A 17,044-nucleotide genomic window follows, 5' to 3' on the forward strand; every position below is an offset into this window, starting at 1 on the left:
TATTCTTCATTTCTGATTAGTTCTTTTTTTATGTTTCCTAATGAACCAAGACCAGCCATTGGTATGGAAAAGCCACTGGAAAAACTTTGTGTAGGCCCACAACTTGGATGGGACTGGGATCTCAGGGAATCACCACGGTGGGGTGAACAGTGTTAGTCAGGTTGATAGAGACTCAGATACGTTGCCTGCTAACTCAGTGGGGAGAGGGCTGAGCAAAGGAACAATGGCCTGTGCCAGCACTTCTGTCTGGGAGAAAGCTGCCCCTCCAGCCTTTGCCCTGATGCCGGACAATTCAGCTCCTTTTCGTATGTCCCTGGAGCCTTTCAAGCTGCTGCCCCAGAGCTGAAGCTCAGAGGGAGTGAGTCAGCGAGTTAGTCCGTGCACAGGCCCTTTAAGAGGAACACCTGGGACTCCATCAGCCCTTTGTCTCACTAAACCACAATCTCCGTTGGGGACTTCTCTTCCTGGCACTGAAACCCTGGGCTGAAGAGCCCGGTATGGGTCTGGGACTCCTTGCTCCTTTGAGAAGGAGCTCTGCAGCCCCGCTCCCGATTTTTAACCACCACATGCTGGTGTGAGACTAGCCTGTTCCATGTTGCCGCCCATCCTACCAGTGCCCCTCCTACAAGTCTCGATGCTGCTGCTTCTATATGTTTTCAGTTACAGAACTTCTGTAACAGAACTTCAGGTGATTCTCTGATGGCTGTTCCGTAGTTTAGTTGTAATTTTGATGTGGTCATGGGAAGAGGTGAGTACAGCATTGACCTACTCCACCATCTTGACTGGAAGTGTCCATCTATTAGACTTTTAATAGTATTTAATACAGGCATACTGGAACCCTTGTGTTAGGATGGATAGTGTTTGGTGAGGGGAAGAAAAAAATGTTCTAAATTAATTTGTATCCTTCAGTCTATAAGTATTACATAAATTTGGGATATAGTACTTTCCCACTAAGCTAAGGTATCATTTAGGCACACCCTTAGTTCTTACTTTTTTGTCTTTAGCAGGCATGGGTGAAAAGAAGGACAAAGAGAAAACTCCAGTATCTGCTATGTGTGTATGTGCTTGCTTTTGTTTAAACCACTTTTCCTTTTTTGAATATTTAATGCATAGAAATGACTAAGAAAAATAGTGGAGCCCCAAAATGTTAGAGGAATAGCAATAACTGGTGGAGAATTTATATGAAATGCGAGCCATTTTTTTTTTTTATTCTAGAGTGTTTTATTTTAGATTTTTTTGGCTTCTAGAGTGACTTAGGTGTGCATGCTAACTTAAGTTTTAAAATAAAAGTTGGTAAATGATCTTTGGCCAACTGCAATATATTTATATATATTATGGTATTTGATTGTGAAACCCCTCCATTCTGAAGCTACTTAGATGTGGTCATCAATTACTTCTTGTTATTCCCCACCCTCAAATAAAAAAGAGAGAGAGAGACAGGTATGTGTATAACAGTTTTTCTGGCCTGAATGTGACCTGCCACATGAGTCAGCCCTCTAGTTGCCTGAAAACATTCTTTCTTGACTTGAGGTCAAAAGTAGTGACTCAGTGCTGTTTGAGAATGTAGTATATTAATTGAATTTATGAGAGAGAACCTAATTTTATAGGGATGGCAGGTTACTTCTATGACACCACATAATTTTAGTTCTCTTCATATGTAAGAGTCAAGTAATGATCTTTTGTCTTAAAGCTTTTCTTCAGAATTCAGTAAGTACAGCATTATAGCATATATTTCAGCTATAGTGCCTTTTGAATTTCTCTGTCTTGAAAAGAAAGGAAGGACTGTCTCCCTTAACAGTGAGTGATATGGGAAGGAACAGTGTCAAGGTTAAGCATGAAATCAACAGTCAAGGGCTGGGAGCAGGTCATGCTAATAAGTATCTGCTTTAGGTCTGACTGTACCTGTGCCTTAGTCACCTTCCTCCTGCCAAACACAAACAGGTTTCTAGGCAACAGGATTGATTCAAACACTAAACATCTCATTACAGTGAAATGTCCACCTGCAATATTTCCAGGAAATGCCCCTCTTATAAGTCACTGGAAAGTGGGATCAACATCCTCTCAGGCACCAGATGAGCCAGAACTGGTAACCATGTGTTAGAAGGTGGGGCTGGCTGATGTTTGGAAGGAAGGGCAAACTGAGACTATAACCTGCGTGGTAAATGTGGGGAGGAAGGTTGGAGGGAGGGGGCAGGCTGGAATCTCTCCCCAGAAGGACTCATGGGGAAGAGAAATTCATTGCTTTTAGTAGAAAAAAAATTAGTACATTTCTAATTGTAAAGTAGACCAGAATCTTGGAAAATCAATCATAGCATAGTAGCTAAGAACGTGAACCCTGGACTTGAATTTCTAAGTTTCACTTCCTCATAATTCAAATGGTGGTGATAAGGGTACCTACCCCATAAAGTGGTTGTGGTATTAACGTGTTAGTATTAACATGTTAGTATTTGGGAAGACCAGTCTCTTATCAGAAGCGCTGGGGCAGTGGCCTCATATCCTCTTCCCTCTAGATAACTCCCTAAGTGGTGGGGGCAGAATTGTGAGGGAATGAAGGAAAACCCAAAGATAGGTAAGAACTTTTAAATGATTTGTCTATTCTTTTATGACTTTGAGAACTGTAATTTATAAATTATCATTATAGCATCATTTAAGAAACCTCTCCAGAGGTTTTCATCATTGTGTACTACAGTTAATTTCAAAATGATTAAAAGCCCTGGTCAGTGGTAAAAAATAAGTACATGATACCATCTTATTCAATAACTATTGAGATTTCTTTATTGCCAAAATAATAGCCTCACGACTTAGGTTAACTTTTGGATTTCTGTAAAATTAAGAAAAAAACTTGAACTGTAAAATTTTCTGACATTCCTTGAAGCCACAGTACATAGTGCTTCACTGAATTTGGCATTGAAAGTAGAATCCGTGCTTTATATGCAGTCTTATACTTTGAATAACTTTCTATGAGTTCAGAATGTCACTTTAGGAGAAATGCTTTCAAGTTCGGTTTGTTTTATAGAGAACCTAGAATTTTCTATTAATTTAGATTCTCAGTCTTTCATTGGAAATCTTTATTGTACTTGATGGAAAGCTGTATTAATCATTAATCATAATGAACAGACAACTTCTATTCACAAATGGAAGAAACCATAAATAATGCCTCAGAGTTCTAACATATGACCAGCTGCTTTTCAGAAGTTATTTAGCTCAGGAGTGTGTGTCATGTCTGGGATTAAACCTGGAATAGCCTGTTACACAGAAAAAATAAATTTAAATGTAGGATTGCTGATCCATTACCAGAGACATCTAGTCTTGTTTGATAGTGTAAATTGTCTGCCTTGAAACATTAATGCTAGCAGAATAGATGAACTCTAAATCAAGATACAAAATTTCAGATCATTTGGGAAATTTTTTTCAATGTTAAATATTTCAGGAAAGACCATTTTAAACACCAAGTATTTTAAATATAGCTTATGTTTAAACTAATCTGTATCATATTATTATCTAATTTTGAATCTGCATTCATATAATGGTCAATTGGTATAATAAAACATAATACTTTATTCTTTTATAGCCTTTGGTATTGGCCTCTGAGCTTACCCAGTAACTTTCCGTCAGTTGCCTTGAATCTAATTAGCTATCTTTTATTCTAGGAGATATGACCTTTCACCTTCCACCTTATTACATTTTTTTTCTTTTTTTTAGTTTTAATCTCTCTCTCTCTCTCTCTTTCTTTCTCTCTTTGTTTTAAGCCTGAGATCAGGAGCTGTTCATTATAATGTTATTTAATTGACTCAGTCCTGGTGGAAAGGAGGTTCTGCATCAGATTCCATGTAATAGTCTACTCCATTCAGATGCCTAAATAGTGAATGGAACCTAATGGATGATTCTCCCATGAATTTATTTCCCTTTTCATGTGGCCTATTCCACAAAGTCATTTCTGACCATGAGAAATAAAGATATAAGATAAACCATGTTTTCTTATTGTAATATGCAAATGAACAATCATTTAACATAGTCCCTTATTTGAGAATTGTGAGAAAAGTGGAAGAAACTGAGGTCAAAGAAGATTGTTTTACTTTTTTCCCCCTTTTTAAAAAAATTAAATTTATTGGGGTGACAGTGGTTAATAAGATTATATAGGTTTCATGTGTGCAATTCTATGATAAATATATGGTGATGGAAGAAGGTTTGACTTTGGGTAGTGGCTCGCAATACAGTATACAGATTGCTTTAATTTTCATCAAGTGATAAAGTCAGGGTTAGAGCCTGTGTCTTAATAAACCCATATGGAGCTGTTGCCCGTCAATTATCTACACCAGGCTAAATTAAAATACCCCAAATTTTTAAATCTTTGAGGGAATCGATTTCTCACATCCTAGGACCAATCACATGGTAGTGTTTTGAGCACTAAGAGGAAATAAATACCTAGAACTTCTGATGGTTCTTGTACACTCATCAATAAGATACTTCATCCTACTTCTTTTCTTTCTGTGAGAAATGGGATTTTTATTTGCTTTCTTTAACTGTCTTTGGTGAGATCACTAACATATCTTTGCTTTCTTTGTATAGAATTATATGCATGTACAGGGTGGAGCACACATAGGTTCACAGTTGTTCATATGGAAAATAACACAATACTTAATAAATAAGAATAAACTCCGTGTTTCATGTACTCACAACTGTAAACCTACTTGGCCCTACCCTGTATATATTTGAATATGGCAAAATGTATTAGAAAACCGAAACCTGAGGTTGCTAAATGACCCACCCAGGGTTAGTCACGGCTTCTCTGTGGCCAAATATAGATAAGGATGGTGGCCTGTTAACTTCCGCTCCAGGGCCTTGCATTGATATCATTTGTTTTTAAACTTTTTGGCCCTGGAACCCAGATTTCAACTGAGATTTTGGGTAAAAATAGAAAGCAAAGTAGAGCTCTTCTAGTTGAAGCAAGATGGGGCCTGGAGACATGTCCACGTGGTTGGTCTTCACTGTAATGGATTTCTTATCACAACACAGGGAAAGACAAACCCCGCAGGTCAAACATACCCTGGTCTTGTTCTTGTTCTATTTCTCTTGAGAATTCCCCCTGCCACCCCACCCTCCCATCTGAAAGTGAACATAAATGGAAAAGCTGGGGGAGGTGAGTTGACACAGACGGGGAGTCACAGCTATAAAGGAAATGCCAGGTGTTCCCAGGTGGCTCAGAATGTTTTTACTGTGTGTCCAGAGGAAGCGGCAGGGGCACTCTGGCTGTGCGAATCTACTGGTTCCCAAGGTGGGTTCTTTTTAAAAAAATTTATCTTTCTTGTTGAAAGGATTACAGATGTCCGCTTTGGGTTTTGTTGTTGTTTTCCCCATTTACCCGCTCTTCCCTGCAGCCGCCCCTCCCAAGCCTTCGCCACACTGTTGTCTGTGTCCATGGGCTATGCATATAAGTTCCCTGGTAGTCACCCCTACCTTCCCTCTGAGATTCATCAATCTGTTCATGGTTCTATGTCTCTGGATCTATTTTGTTCAGCAGTTTATTTTGTTCAGTAGATTCCATATATGAGTGAGATCATATGATACTTACCTTTCTCTGACTGGCTTATTTCGCTTAGTGTAATACTCTCCAGGTCCATCCATGCTTTTGCAAATAGCAAGAATTCCTTCTTTTTTATCACCGTGTAGTATTCCGTTGTGTAAATGTACCACAGTTTTTTAATCCACTCATCTGCTCATGGGCACTTAGACTGTTTCCAAATCTTAGCTATTGTAAATTGTGCTGCTGTGAACATAGGGGTGCATATATTCTTTCTGTTTGGTGTTTCAGCTTTCTTAGGATATATTCCTAGGAGTGGGACTACTGGAGTTCCATTTTTAATTTTTTGAGGAAACTCCATACAGTTTTCCATAGTGGCTGCACCAGTCTGCATTCCCACCCTTTTTTCCACATCCGCACCAACACTTGTCTTTTGTTGAATTTTTGATGATAGCCATTCTGACAGGTGCAAGATGATACCTCATTGTCGTTTTAATTTATATCCCTTGAGTGATTAGTAACTTAGAGCATTTTTTCATATGTCTCTCAGCCTTCTGTATATCCACTTTGGAGAAGTGTCTATTTAAGTCTTTTGCCCATTTTTAAATTGGATTGTTAGACTTTCTTTTGTTAAATTGTATGAGTACCTTATATATTTTTGGAAATTAACCCCTTATCGGATGTATCATTGGCCAATATATTCTCCCATGCAGTGGGCTCTCTTTTCACTTTGTTGATGGTTTCTTTTGCTCTGCATAAGCGTGTTATTTTGATGTAGTCCCATTTGTTTATTTTCTCTTTAGTTTCCATTGCCCTAGGAGATGTATCAGTAAACATATTGCTATGAGAGATGTCTGAGATTTTGCTGCCTATGGTTTCTTCTAAGATGTTTATGGTTTCACAACTTATATTTAGGTCTTTTTACCCATTTTGAGTTTATTCTTGTGTATGATATGGTCTAGTTTATTTTTTTTTTGCATGTACCTATCCAGTTTTCCCAACACCATTTATTGACGAGACTGTCTTGACTCCATTGTATGCTCTTGTCTTTGTCAATATTAATTGAACATAATGGCTTGTGTTAATTTCTGGGGTCTCTGTTCTTTCCCATTGATCTATATGCCTGTTCTTGTGCCAGTACCAGGCTGTTTTGATACAGTTGCTTTGTAGTACACTTGATATCTGGTATTGTGATCCCTCCAACTTTGTTCTTCTTCTCAAGATTGCTGTAGCTATTAGGTATCTTTTTGGTTCCATATAAATTTTTGGAGTGTGTGTTCTAGATCTGTGAAACATGACATTGGGATTGCATTGAATGTTTAGATTGCTTTGGAGAGTATGGACATTTTAATGATGTTGATTCTACCAACCTGTGGACACAGTAGTTTCTTCCACTTGTTTATATCTTTCTCTATCTCTTTGAAGAAATAGAAAGAGAAGAACACAGGCATAAAGAGTAAGAATGCCAACAAATAAGTACCTATAAATAATAACCTTAAGTGTAAGTGGATTAAATACTCCAATTAAAAGGCATAGAGTAGTTGAATGAATAAGAAAACATGATCCATATATATGATGTCTACAAGAAACTTACCTTAGAACAAACGACTCACACAGAATGAAAATGAAGGGATGGAAAAAAAAAAAAAAAGCTGAGGTAGTAATACTCATATCTGACAAAATAGACTTCACAATGAAGGCCATAACAAGAGACAATGAAAGTTACTTCATAATACTAAAGGGATCGATACAATAAAAGGCTAATAACTCTTGTAAACATATATGCACCTAATACAGGAGCATCCAAAATATATTAAAAAACTCTGTAGGACTTGAAAGGAGAGATGAACAGTAATGCAATCATAGTAGGGGACTTCACCACCCCACTAACATCACTGGATAGATCTTCTTGACAAAAAACCAACAAACAAATCCTAAATGACACACTAGATGAGATGGAATTAATTGACATTTACAGAACATTTCATCCCAAAGATACAGAGTATACATTCTTCTCAAGTGCACATGGGATATTTTCAAAGATAGACCACATGTTAGGATACAAACTAAGTTTCTGAAAGTTCAAGAAGGTTGAAATTATATCACGCATCTTCTCGAATCACACTGGCATGAAATTAGAAATCAACTATAATAACACTTAAAACATTCAAATATATGGAAGATAAATAGCATGTTATTAAACAATGAATGGGTTACCAAAGAGATCAAGAAAGAAAGAAAAAAATTTCCTGGAAACAAAAGAAAACGAACACGCAACAACCCAAAATCTGTGGGACACAGTGAAAGTACTCCTGAGAGCAAAGTTCATAGCACTACTGGCCTACTTCAAAAGATAAGAAAAATTAATAATAAACTATTTAACCCTACGACTTAAAGAATTAGAGAACAAGAAAAACCCAGGGTAAGTAGAAGTAAGGAGATTAAGATCAGAGCAGAAATAAATGGTATAGATACTTAAAAATATATATAAAAGATAAACAAAATTGATGAATCTTTAGCCAGAATCATTAAGAAACAGAGTGAGGACCCAAATAAACAAAGTCAAAAACAAGAGGTGAAGTAACACTGACCCCACAGAAATACAAGGGATTGTAAAAAATAAAAAATAAAAATACTATGAACGATTACATTTCAACAAGCTGGGCAATCTGGATGAAATGGACATATTCCTAGAAAAATACAGTCTTCCAAAACTCAATCAGGAAGTATCAGAAAACTTGAATAGGCCCATAACTACTGATGAAACTGAAACAGTAATTAAAACAACAACAACAACAACTCCAGCAAACAAAAGCCTCTGGTCCAGATGGCATCATAGGGGAATTTTACCAAATATGAAAAGAACTAACACTTATTCTCCTCAAACTATTCCAGAAAATCCAAAAGGAAGGAACACTTCCAAGTTCTTTTTACAAGACTAGCTTAGCCTAATTCCAAAACCAGATAAAGGCACTACAGAGAAAGGCAATTACAGGCCAATATTCCTGATGAAAATAGATGCTAAAATCCTCAACAAAACATTAGCAAATTGCTTCTAGCAATACATTAAAAGCTCTTACACCATGGGCAAGTGGGCTTTATTCCAGGGATGCAAGGCTGGTACAATATTCAAAAATCACATTGAGCATATCAATTGACGCAGAAAAAGCATCTGACAAAATCCAACATCCTTTTTTGATGAAAACTCTCAGCAAACTGGGAGGGGTCATACCTCAACATAATAAAGGCCATAGATGACAAGCCTACAGTCAACATCATACTCAATGGGCACAAACTAAAACCATTTCCCCTAAGCACAGAAACAAGACAGAGATGTCCGCTTTTACCACTATTATTCAATATAGTACTGGAAGTACTAGCTTCAGTGATCAGATAAGAAAAAAATAAAAGGCATCCAAATTGGAAAGGAGGAGGTAAAACTCCTTTCAATATCATGTCATCATCATTCACAGATGACATGCTATTGTACATAGAAAACCTAAAAGACTCCACCAAAAAACTACTAAATTGAATAAATGAATTTGGCAACATAGCAGGATACAAGATTAACACCCAGAATGTATGGCATTTTTATACACTGTCGAGTGTTTCCTTCCACGTCCTGCGTGGATCAGGGTTCGGGATCTGAAAAGAGGAGCCGCACACAAATGAGAGAAAAATGACATGAGATAATTTTGAAATATTGGGGGACCAGGCAGGCAAGTCCAGAAGGACTTCCACCTAAGCTCAGGCTGCTCCGATCTTTATCTTTTTTTTGAGGTCCGGGTAGCCTTAGGTAAGGAGATTTCAGTGACACACAGATCAGCAGACAGTTTCTGGGAATAGACAGTATCTCATTAGCTCATCGGTAGACAATTTCCAAGAAAAGGCAGAGTATCTGATTAACAGTAATCAACAAAGATCTACACAAGTATCTAAGGAACTAAGGTGGGGATGATGCTTTAGCTACCACTCTGTAGGGAATTCAGTGAACTAAGGTGGGATGATGCTTCAGCTAGATTAACTGGGTGGTGTCTAAATTAACTGGGTGGTGCACAGCCCTGACCTTTGCTAGGACTTTCAAGTCCTGACCTTTGCTAGGACTTTCAAGGGTTACTAGCTTTTGGGGGGTCTCTGTCTATATTCAGTTAGTGAAGACAATAAATAGTCTCCGGCAATACACCAATAATGAACTCTCAGAGAGACTAAAAAAACAATCCCATTTACCATTGCAACAAAAAAATTAAGATACTTAGGAATAAACTTAACCAAGGAGGTAAAAGACCTGCACTCGGAAAACTACAGGAGGTTGGTTCTTCTGACTTAGAAGGGCTGCCCTACTCCTTTTCCTTGTGTTTACTGGAAGAATTTGCCCTGAGGCTGTGTGCTTATTTGTAGATGCTTTCCCTAAAAAGTGGTAGAAGGACATTCAGAGTCAAAAATGACCAAAGTACTGAATGCTGGCCCTACTACTTATTAGCTGGTGATCGTGGGCAATTCACTTAACCTCTCTAATGTGGGTAATAATGATATCTACCTCATAGAGTTGTGGTGAAGATTAAATAAAATAAAGTATTTAGAATAGTGTTTGGGCAATAATAAGTACTGTGTCAGTGTTAACTATAATTCTTATTCGCAACTTTAGACCATATAAATATAAGTCATTAATCGTATACTAAGTCAACATTTTTTAAACGCTTAAGTATTCTAATGTAGTATTTAAAGTGTATGTGTTTATAAGTACTTTTTCAAACAAAAGCTTTCTTAGAGTAATTACAAAACCAGAAATATAATAATCAATTAGCTTCACAATATAAATTAGACTTCTTAGGCCTCAGAGAAATTTTTACTTTTACCCCGTTATTATTCATGACCTCATGTTATAGATAAGGCAAGTTACCCAAAGTAGTCAACCAACATTTTCTAAAAAATTATTTAGTAGTTAATCTTCAAATATAGGTGTCTGATTATACTTGAGTGAAAATCTCCGGAGAGAAAGTCTATTAAGCTAGTGCTAGTCAGTGATCTGTTGAAAAACAGTAACATCCTCAATGGATGCATTTTTATTTTTAGGAGTTGGTGCCACTTTCAGAATAAGATGGAGCGGTTTTCTGTTCCTGTAACAACAAGATTCCAGAGCCTGCTTTACAGTTCCGGCTAGCTCTGTTGTTCCCGCCTGTATCACACCCACATATTAGCCAAATACCTCATGCAAATTTGAAAGGCTTTATGATTACTAACTGTAATGTTTACGTAATTCGGTGGATTTGCTTACTCCTGACAGCCTCTAAACTGATGTCTGCTTTGCGCTTATAGGACACCATCTATAAAGGGGTGTGTATACTAATTGTGCATGAATATAAAGCACGGCAAACATGAAGCACCCCAGAGGGGAAGGTTAGTTTCTGAGAAGCTGGAAGTTATAAATTGGCATTTGTATTTAAATGGGAACTTGAGGAGAGGGGATGGTAGGTTTTGTAACCTCACTGGGCAGTGAGGGCTGTATTTGACAATTCGTTTCATGGCCCAGGAGTTGTAGCGGGAAAGGTTTCTTGGGTAAAGTGGCATCTAAGCTGAGACCTGAAGCAAGAGGGTAGGGCTGAGAAGAGGTGTAGGCTGCTAAAAGATTATATGTAAAGACCTAATAAAAGGAAACAGAAATTTAGTAAATATGGCTGGAAGCACAAACCTGAGCCTGAAAGGAAGGCAGAGGCCAGGCCATGAAGGTCCTCGTAAGTAATGCCAGGAGGACACACCACCACGAAGCAGTCTGGAGGAAAAATAAGGTCATTGGGGAAAGGTGAGCTGGCAGGGTGTTACTGTGAAATTTAGGTTAATTTTGTCTGGATGTAACAATGGCATTCAGGGTTTGTTTTTCTTTTTTTCTCTTTTTAAAGAGAGCCTTTATCTTAAAGAGGCATACTGAAATATTTCCAGATGAAGTATGATCTCTGGGATTGCTTCAAAAGGAAATCCAGGGTAGAGGAGAGATTAAAAAAGATTTTCCATGATAATTGTACCTGATGAGGTTGTTCACTGCCCTATTCTCTCTACTTTGAAGATAATATGTTTGAAATTTTCTGTTATAAGTTTTTTTCTAAGTCAAAATAAGCAATGGATTTTTGACCATGGGGAGACATTAAGGGCTTTAAGTAAGTCAATAAAGCAGGAAGTGAACTGGGAACAAACCCAGAGAGGGAAGGAGGAAGGGCTGGTTAAATACCTAAGCAGTCCGTCCTTTCCCCACAGATTGTGGTGCTTCAGTTTCTCTTGTGCAGGAATGCTCTTGGCTTTGTCTTCTTAGTAGACTGTTTGCTTTCATCCATTTTCTCTTTGTACTCTAGCAGTGCAACATGCTAGCAGTGCCTGATATTCCCAGGACTATGTGGGCTTTCTTTTTGTTAAATAAATAATGTTAATGTGTCTTCTTTGGTGGATGGATTTGATTTGTTGTGGCTATTGAGATGTGTTTGGACGAATTCCTGTCCTCTGCAGGTAAGAGGTGTTAGTTAGTGAACTGAACTAAGCTCAAGGGAGCAAGAAGTCATAGATGGACGATTAAGATGGACAGGACCTGGGGTGATTGTCCGGGGAGCAGATGGGGGAGTGTGAAGCTGGGATGATAGCAGTGATTTTATTTACCCTGCATAGCTGGGTGGATGGTGGGACAGTTTGCAGAGATAAGGAACCAAAGAGGAGGCACTCACCTGGTGGAGGGAAAGGACGGTTGCAGTTGGGGACATGCGTTGTAAGCATCTGCTTTTTCTGTTCTTAGGGCCTTGAATCCTTCTCAAGCATAAACTCCTGGAGGACAGGCCGCATGCAGCCAGCCCGCCCGCTGCGAGTTTGACATGCTTGTGATGGAATTGACTCTTTTCCTTTAAAGATTACGCCCACCCCGCATCAACCCATAATCCTTGACATTCTTAAGATGTGCCCCTAAAGTGCAGATACATGTTAATCAGAATATGACTTTTGATCTTGTTCAGTACAAGCTTTGGGCCCCAATCTACTAATACAGATATTTTAGAAGCAAAAACAAGAGCCCCCCCCCCCGCCCCCCCCGCCCAAAAAAACACAGAAAATAAATAACCTCTCATTTTCTAGGCTGTTACTTTGTTTTAGTTTTTTAAACTGTGGGTTTGTTTTTTTAATAACATATTTATGTTTACAAACCCATTTCAAGTGATTATTTATGGTCAAATACTTTTATTTGTGTAGGGCCATCAATGAAAATTAGATTGAGTGGAAATAAGATTAAGTATGGAATTACATCTTTTAGCTTCCTGGTACTAATTGGACATTGAGTTTCAAGTGTTTCCCGACTCCCTCCTGACAGTGCTTTTAATCATCCTGTGCTGTTGTTCTAAATCTGCTTCACTCCATAGAAAAAGCTCCGACTGTAGTTGGCTCCCAAGGACAGACCAGTGCCAACCTGAATAGATAACTACTTCCCTGCTTTTCTGTTCACTACGGAGTTTTGGAGCTTGGCGTTTTTTAAAGGCTCTTTAAAAAATAAAGGCTACTCTTAGTTGTTTTTTTTTTTAATTTTTTAAAGTATTACATATGTCTTCTTTTGCCCCAATTGACTCCTCCCCGGCCACTCCCACCCCCCAGGACAAGCCCCCACCTCCCCAGTGTCTGTGTCCATTGGTTATGCTAATATGCATGCATACAAGTCCTTTGGTTGATCTCTTAACCCCCCCCCCTTCCCGCCCCCAACACACACACACACACACACACACACACACACACACACACCCTTCCCTGCCTTCCCTCTGAGGTTGGATGGTCTGTTCAGTGTTTCTTTGTCTCTGGATCTATTTTGGCTCATCAGTTTATGTTGATCATTATATTCCACAAATCAGTGAGATCATGTGATATTTATCTTTCTCCGACTGGCGTATTTCGCTTAGCATAATGCTCTCCAGGTCCATCTATGCCAGGGGTGGGCAAACTTTTTGACTTGAGGGCCACAATGGGTTCTTAAACTGGACCGGAGGGCCGGAACAAAAGCATGGATGGAGTGTTTGTGTGAACTAATATAAATTCAAAGTAAACATCCTTACATAAAAGGGTACGGTCTTTTTTTTTTTTTTTTAGTTTTATTCATTTCAAATGGGCCGGATGCGGCCCGTGGGCCGTAGTTTGCCCACGGCTGATCTATGCTGTTGCAAATGGTAAAAGTTTCTCTTCTTTTATATACCTCAACATAATAAAAGCCTTGTATGACAAACCACAGCCAACATCATACTCAATGGGCAAAAGCTAAAGGAATGCCCACTCTCACCACTCCTGTTCGACATAGTACTGGAAGTGCTAGCCACAGCGACCAGACAAGAAAAAATGAAAGGCATCCAAATTGGAAAAGAAGAAGTAAAACTGTCATTATTTGCAGATGACATGATACTGTACATAGAAAACCCTAAAGACTCCATCAAAACACTACTAGACTTAATAAATGAATACTCTTAGTTTTAAATTTTTATTCTCATCACTGGCCAGGTGGCTAAGTTAGTTGAAGCATTGTCCTGTGCACCAAAAGGTCGTGTTCAATTCCTGGTCAGGACACAGGCCTCGGTTGCAGGTTCGGTCCCCATTTGGGGCGTGTACAGGAGGCTACTGATCCATGTTTCTCTGCCACATTAATGTTTCTGTCTCCCTTTCTCTCTAAAAAAAAATTTTTTTCATCTATATACCCTAAATCTATAAACTTCCTAAATGATACATAACCAGGCTTTTTTCCCCCCATTTTATATTCATTATTTGAGTTTTCTTTTTACTTTTACTTCTACCTGGTGTATGGTTTTACTAAACTTCAAATATTTTTTCAGGCACTTCTCTAAAAGTTGTTACAAAAGTTGTTTTCATTGCTCATAGTTTTTTTTTGTTTTTAAGTGACTTCTGGTTGGAAAATGGGAAAGTTACTTAGTCGAAAATCCCTTGAGGATAGGAGCCAGCCTTCGTTTCTGTTCCCTTCCTTGCTTAGCACTCAAGCCCACTCTGCCCAGGACGGAAACCTGAAAAGGTTGTCTCCCACGTGGCTGTGCACACATCTGCCTTCCCACCCAGGCTTTCCCGGGGTAGCACAGTAGCTATATACTTGCCCTCAAGGACTGTTTACATTGAGTTTAGTCGTTTCATTAACCTTGGTGTGGTTTTTTAAAGTTTTCTATATTGCTAGCTTCTTTCCCACCTATCCTAATATATAAAAGCCCAGGGTTGTAACGACCAATCAGGACTGGAGGCTGACCAACCCGGAAGTCCTTCAATCAGCGCTGGGTTGCCGTGGTGACCCAGCACTGACTGCCCAGTGGGCTGAGACCCAGAGAGAGGCAGGGTCTGATCCTCAGCCTCAGTGGCAGCTGTTGATCAGTACTTGCCTCTCTCTTTCTCTCCCTCTTTCTTTCTGAGCTTCACCAGCAACTGGGCCCTTCTTTCTCTCCTGGCCTCCGTGGAGGCTGCTGTTCAGCCCCACCTCTTTGATCAGGCCCAGAGATAGGCCCAGAGATGATGACTGGCATAGGAACCGACCAATCAGAACCAAATCTGGGTGCTGTGGGGAGCCAATGGCTGCCTAGGACGTGGAGCTTTTGATGCTGGCATAGAAACCGACCAATCAGAACCAAATTGGCCAGCAGGGGAGGGCAGTTGAGGGCAAGATCAGGCCTGCAGGGGAGGGCATTTGGAGGTGAGATCAGGCCTGCAGGAGAGGGCATTTGGGGGGCGAGATCAGGCCGGCAGGGGAGGGTAGTTGAAGGCAACCAGGCCGGCAGGGGAGGGCAGTTAGGGGTGATCAGACTAGCAGGCAGAGGCAGTTTTGTCAGTCAGGCAGGCAGGCAGGCAGGTGAGCAGTTAGGAGCCAGAGGTTCCAGATTGTGGTCGGACATCCCCCAAGGAGTCCCCAATTGGAGAGGGTGCAGGCTGGGCTGAGGGAACCCCCCCGCCCCGTGCACAGATTTCATGCACCGGGCCTCTAGTTTAAGATAAAATTTCTGCATTGAAAGTGAAATTGAATCCTGACACCTCATTAGATATTTGATAGCTGCAGCTTTTCTGTCCTTACGTAATGTCTTTGTTTTTATTCTTCCTGTCTTCATAATATTGCATCTGTAACCTTTTCTTAAAAGCCTCACGTGGGTTAAACATCCCTTAGAAGACAGCACTGGGGTGAACAATGAAATAAAAGTCCATTATGACCAATATAATTAGAATGTTATACACAGACATACATTATTTTGATCTATTAGAAATGGAAAAGAACTGAAAGACAAAATTGAGTAAGTATGGGAGCATTTTCATTGGAATCCCTTTTTAGTTTTAGAAAGCTATATTTATACAGGTTTTAGAAGCTGTTTACGAATGTTACCTCATAAAGCTTGTTTGAAGAGCCCTCCTGTTTTTTGTTGCCCCATCCGGCTTTATTTTTCTTTATGGCACTTAATCTTTTCATTATTATTGCTCCTGTTATATGCTAGCAGAATGTAAGCATGAGGGAAGTGACTTTTTAAAAACTGTTGTATCCTTACAACAGAGACCAGTACAGAATAGGTACTTACTAAATATTGTTGAGTGAATAATTGTCTGACTTTTTAGGCAGTTAAAATCAAAGTGTGCTGCTATTTTTTTTTTTTCAGTACAAAAAAGGTAAAGTAACTGTTCCATGTAATAGCCCCTTTCCAGCATCCATATAATTTATTTATACATAACACAATGTTTCCTCGCTATTTTGCAACTTCATTTCCTCACCCAACATTATGTGATATTATTTTATTGTACAAATAAAACATATTTATAATGTGACAAACAAAAAAAAATGAGCAATGAAAACAACTTTTGTAACAACTTTTAGAGAAGAGCCTGAAAAAATATTTGAAGTTTAGTAAAACCATACACCTGGTAGAAATAAAAGTTAAAAGGAAACACAAATCCCATCATGATGGACAGTATGGTTTTGGTCTTAATAGGTCCAGAATCATTTATCTGTAATTTCAAAATCTAAACTCTATGGACAAAAGGCTCCTCCTCCCTTGCTTACCTCCCTCCCTTCCCTCCCTCCCCCTCCCTCCCTTCCTTACTTCCTTCTTCCCTTCCTTCCTTCAATAACCTTTGGTATCAACACCCTTCTTGAACTGACCAAAATTTCTTTATAGTCTTTATTCATCCAACTTAGTGTGAATATATCCGTATGTCTCATTCAGATATATTAACGTTTGATTATCTGGTGTTTCCCAAATCCAGTATGAGCTATGTGACCCACTATATCTAATATATGGTATATGTACCTACAATCTTTCTGAAATCCAAAGCTCTGAATTTTTAAATGCATCTTTTCCAAAAAATTCTGATTAGTGAATTTGGAAAACAATCTTTTCATGCTTATGCAGTATCTTTAAGATACATTCCTAGAAGTGATCCAAAGTAGGCAGCAAATAGCTTTTGAAATTAGGGGGAACAATGCTAGTTTTAAAGTTTATTAATTTTTTTTATTGATTTCAGAGAGGAATGGAGAGGGAGAGAGAG

General features: G+C 38.9%; 1 protein-coding gene across 4 annotated transcripts in view; it reads left to right on the forward strand.

Annotated features, from left to right (window-relative positions):
* The window catches only part of SGMS2 (sphingomyelin synthase 2), a 95,927-nt gene that overhangs the window by 47,114 nt on the left and 31,769 nt on the right, over positions 1-17,044 (forward strand). The window contains exon 1 of one of the 4 annotated variants that reach the window (XM_070433474.1): positions 1,034-1,057. The exons of the other annotated variants lie outside the window; for them this stretch is intronic. The gene's annotated coding sequence lies outside the window, so the exon portion shown is untranslated. Of the gene's footprint in view, positions 1-1,033; positions 1,058-17,044 lie in introns of those variants that run through there. 4 annotated transcript variants of the gene reach the window in all.

This window comes from Myotis yumanensis, unplaced genomic scaffold (assembly GCF_028538775.1).
Source record: "Myotis yumanensis isolate MYYU_CA2020_CCGP unplaced genomic scaffold, mMyoYum1.0.hap1 SCAF_1, whole genome shotgun sequence".
NCBI lineage: Eukaryota > Metazoa > Chordata > Mammalia > Chiroptera > Vespertilionidae > Myotis > Myotis yumanensis.